Source organism: Cetorhinus maximus, unplaced genomic scaffold (assembly GCF_964194155.1).
Source record: "Cetorhinus maximus unplaced genomic scaffold, sCetMax3.hap1.1 HAP1_SCAFFOLD_1446, whole genome shotgun sequence".
NCBI classification, from domain to species: domain Eukaryota; kingdom Metazoa; phylum Chordata; class Chondrichthyes; order Lamniformes; family Cetorhinidae; genus Cetorhinus; species Cetorhinus maximus.
In genome coordinates this window covers 70,001-75,000 of record NW_027597387.1, presented here as the reverse complement: position 1 = coordinate 75,000, position 5,000 = coordinate 70,001, and the positions used below count along the sequence as shown (strand labels likewise).

Genomic DNA, 5,000 nt, shown 5'->3' with positions numbered 1-5,000 from the left:
TGCAGTTCGAGTTCTCTCCGGCCCTTGGGCCAATGTTCACTGACCAGCCAGCCACTGCTGACAGAGCGATCAGGCGAGGTCCCCATCAGTCCTGAAAGTTCCTCCTCCTTCCATACGGTGACCAGCAACAGAGTGTGTCCATGCCCGGTCTGTCTGCTCCCTACAGTCTCTCCTGGCTGGCGCTACAGTCGGAGTCTCCCCCCGGGCTCCAGAGGCCCACGGCTTTCGGTCTGGTGATGTCCCGCTGCACCCACGGGTGGTACAATATCTGGTGGAGGGTGGGGCGTTTGGAGGGTTGCATGGAGAGGCACCATCGTATCAGCTCCTCGCACTCTGCAGGGGGAAGGGGGGAAGGAAGCACAAGATGGTCCATTAAAAATTGCATCGCGGGGAAGAAATGAATGTGAGAAAGAGAGAGAGAGACTGGAGAAGTCGGCGGTGCAGAGGGATCTGGGTGTCCTGGGACATGAATCTCAAAAGTTGGTATGCAGATGCAGCGAGTGATGAGGAAGACAAATGGAAAGTTGTCCTTTATTGCGAGGGGGGGGGGATGGAGTATAAAAGTGGGGAAGTCTTGCTACAACTGGACAGGGCGTTGGTGAGGGCGCTCCTGGGGCACTGTGGACAGTTCTGGTCCCCTTACTTCAGGAGGGACAGACTCGCATCGGAAGCCGTTCAGAGAAGGTTCACTCGGCCGATTCCTGGGACGAAGGGGGTTTGTCTGATGAGGAAAGGTTGAGCAGGTTGGGCCTCTACCCATTGGAGTTTAGAAGAATGAGAGGTGATCTTATTGAAACATATCAGATTCTGAGGGGAGGGGGTTTGACAGGGTGGATGCTGAGGGGATGTTTCCCTCCCCTCGTGGGAGGGGAATCTAGAACGAGGGGAGGGGGGCACAGTTTCAGAATGAGGGGTCTCCCATTGAAGACGGAGATGAGGAGGAATTTCTTCTCTCAGAGGGTGGTCAGCCTGTGGAATTCTCTCCCCCCCCAGAGAGCAGTGGGGGTCGGGTCACTGAATATATTCAAGGCCGAGTGAGACAGATTTCTGATCGGCGAGGGGAGTCGAGGGTTATGAGGGGGACGGACAGGGAAGTGGAGTTGAGTAACAATCGGATCAGAGGCGATCGTATTGAATGGGGGAGCAGGCTCGAGGGGCCGAATGGCCTCCTCCTGCCCCTATTTCTTGAGATCATAGGAAAGGAGAGACAGTGAAGGATGCTTTAAAACTAAAATCCCCTCTCTCCACCCCCTGTGCCACTTACCCTTGGAGATGCCGGAGGGCAGCTGGATCTCGCCAGCCAGGATCTCCACGTCTCGCTCGAAGGGGATGTCACCACAGACCATGACGTAGAGCAAGACCCCGAGGGACCAGACAGTAGCGGAGCGGGCATGGTAGCGCCTTTCACTGATGTACTCTGGCGGGCTGTACACTCTGGTGCCTGAGCATTTACATCAGAAAGAGACGGAAATAGGAGAGAGAGAGAGAGACAAGATTAAAACCAGACAACATTCACTGTGAGACTATTTACCCCACCCAGCATTGCTTTGGGGTTTTAATGCCCTGATGCCCCCAAAATACCCACGCCTGACACTCGCCCACCTGCCCTACCACCCCAGCCCAGTGCTAGTACCGAGGGAGCGGCGCACTGTTGGACGTTCAGTGCTGAGGGAGCGCCGCACTGTCGGAGGGTCAGTGCTGAGCCGTACTGTCTGAGGGTCAGTGCTGAGGGAGGTCCGCACTGTCGGAGGGTCAGTACTGAGGGAGCTCCACACTGTCGGAGGGTCAGTGCTGAGGGAGCTCCACACTGTCAGAGGGTCAGTGCTGAGGGAGCGTCGCGCTGTCGGAGGGTCAGTTCTGAGCCGCACTGTCGGAGGGTCACTGCTGAGCCGCACTGTTGGAGGGTCAGTGCTGAGGGAGCGCCGCGCTGTCGGAGGGTCAGTTCTGAGCCGCACTGTCGGAGGGTCAGTGCTGAGGGAGCTCCGCACTGTCGGAGGGTCAGTGCTGAGGGAGCTCCGCACTGTGGGAGGGTCAGTGCTGAGGGAGCGCCGCGCTGTCGGAGGGTCAGTTCTGAGCCGCACTGTCGGAGGGTCAGTGCTGAGGGAGCTCCGCACTGTCGGAGGGTCAGTGCTGAGGGAGCTCCGCACTGTGGGAGGGTCAGTGCTGAGGGAGCGCCGCGCTGTCGGAGGGTCAGTTCTGACCCGCACTGTCGGAGGGTCAGTACTGAGCCGTACTGTGGGAGGGAATTGGCGTCTGCGCAACAAGTCTGGGATCCCAGGTGTCAGAGAGAGAAAGGAGGAGCTGCTGTGCCCCCAGCTGCTTCCGGGATGCCCCCAGGGAGTGTCCGGGCAGGGGTACTCACCACTGAAATCGGTGTAGGCGGTGTCGCGCAGCAGGGCTGCCGAACCGAAGTCGATGAGCTTGAGCTCGTCGGTGTGCAGGTCGACCAGGAGGTTCTCGCACTTCACGTCCCGGTGCGCGACCCCACAGGCATGGCAGTGCCGCAGTGCCTCCACCGCCTGGCGGAAGAAGGAGCGGGCGCGTTCCTCGCTCAGCGGGCCCTGCTCGGCGATGAGGTCGCAGAGGTCCTTGGCACTGGGCGGGCGCTCCAACACCAGCAGGAAGCCGGCCGGCCTGGAGAACCAGAGAAGCAGGCGAATCAAACCTCGGTGCTCCGGCAAAGACACCTTCCACATCAGGATGATCTCCATGGGCACGGGACGGTCATTCTGCAAGCAGAGGGCACAAGGATAGCAGGATTCAGAACATGGGCAGCAGGGAACAAGTTCGCAAAGAGAAATGGCTGGAGTTGGGGGTGGGAAGAGTCTGGTTTGTGGGTAGATGGAGTTGGGGGTGGGTAGGGTTTGGGAAGAGGCTGGTTTGGGGGAGATGGTGTTGGGGGTGGGAAGTGGCTGGGTTGGGGGAGATGGAGTTGGGGGTGGGTAGGGGGTGGGAAGAGGCTGGATTGGGGGGAGATGGAGTAGGGGGTGTGAAGAGGCTGGTTTGGGGGGAGATGGAGTTGGGGGTGGGAAGAGGCTGGTTTAGGGAGAGATGGAGTAGGGGGTGGGAAGAGGCTGGTTTGGGGGAGAAGGAGCTGGGAGTGGGAAGTGACTGGTTTGGGGCGAGTTGGAGTAGGGGTTGGGTAGGAGGTTGGGTAGGGGGTTGGGAAGAGTCTGGTTTGGGGGGAGATGGAGTTGGGGGTGCGCAGGGTTTGGGAAGAGGCTGGTTTGGGTGGGGAGATAGAGTTGGGGGTGGAAAGAGGCTGGTTTAGGTGGAGATGGAGTAGGGGTTTGGAAGAGGCTGGTTTGGGGCGAGATGGCGTAGGGGTTGGGTAGGGGGTTTGGGAAGAGGCTGGTTTGGGGGAGATGGAGTTGGGGTTGGGAAGAGGCTGGTTTGGGGGAGATGGAGTTGGGGGTGGGTAGGGGGTGGGAAGTGGCTGGTTTGGGGAGATGGAGTTGGGGGTGGGAGGAGGATGGTTTGGGGGGAGATGGAGTTGGGGATGGGTAGGGGGTGGGAAGAGGCTCGTTTGGGGGGAGATGGGGTTGGGGTGGGAAGCGGGTTGGGAAGAGGCTGGTTTGGGGGAGATGGAGTTGGGGGTGGGAAGAGGCTGGTTTGGGGGGGAGACGGAGTTGGGTGTGGGTTGGGGGTTGGGAAGAGGCTGGTTTGGGGGGAGATGGAGTTGGGGGTGGGTAGGGGGTGGGAAGAGGCTGGTTTTGGGGGGAGATGGAGTTGGGGGTGGGTAGGGGGTGGGAAGAGGCTGGTTTTGGGGGGAGATGGAGTTGGGGGTGGGTAGGGGGGGCGAAGAGGCTGGTTTTGGGGCGAGATGGAGTTGGGGGTGGGTAGGGGGTGGGAAGAGGCTGGTTTGGGGGGGTTACACGTTGAGATTGATGTGCTATCTAAAAAAAAACTCACTTGTGGGTCGACCCCTGGTGACGAGTTCACCTTTAACAATTTTCTGTTGCGATGACTTAGTTTCCTGGGTTTTTCCCTCTAAACTGATGTCACGGAGGGAAAGCAAAGTAAACATTCCCTCAAAGGCAATGAGATCTAGGGTTGTAATAAATATATCACAGAACGAAGATTGAAAAGAAAGTCTTCGCCATTTTTCACTGAATTGCAAACAAGAACAAGCTCCTCTGCACAAACACACTCACACTCTCTCTCGCACACGCCCTCCAACACACACACACTCACACTCTCTCTCGCACACGCCCTCCAACACACACACACACTCACACTCACTCTCGCACACGCCCTCCAACACACACACACTCACACTCACTCTCGCACATGCCCTCCAACATACACACATTCACACTCACTCTCGCACACGCCCTCCAACACACACACACTCACACTCGCACACGCTCTTCAATATACACACATTCACACTTACTCTCGCACACGCCCTCCAACACACACACACTCACACTCACTCTCGCACACGCCCTCCAACACACACACACACTCACACTCACTCTCGCACACGCCCTCCAACACACACACACTCACACTCACTCTCGCACACGCCCTCCAACACACACACACTCACACTCACTCTCGCACACGCCCTCCAACACACACACACTCATACTCACTCTCTCACGCTCAGACACACACTTGCACGCACTCAGACACACTTGCACACTCTCACATTCAGAGTTACTCGCAGACACACTCAGACACACTCGCACACACTCTCAAACATTCTCACACTCAGTCACACTTGCACACAGTCAGACACACACTTGCACACTCAGACGCACACTTTACACACACACTTTGCACTGGGTTTTTCCCTCTAAACTGATGTCACGGAGGGAAAGCAAAGTAAACATTCCCTCAAAGGCAATGAGATCTAGGGTTGTAATAAATATATCACAGAACGAAGATTGAAAAGAAAGTCTTCGCCATTTTTCACTGAATTGCAAACAAGAACAAGCTCCTCTGCACAAACACACTCACACTCTCTCTCGCACACGCCCTCCAACACACACACA

At 57.3% G+C, this 5,000-nt stretch overlaps 1 pseudogene; it reads right to left on the bottom strand.

Moving 5' to 3' along the window:
• LOC144676234 (serine/threonine-protein kinase pim-3-like) overlaps window positions 1–5,000 on the bottom strand; it is an 8,416-nt pseudogene that overhangs the window by 176 nt on the left and 3,240 nt on the right.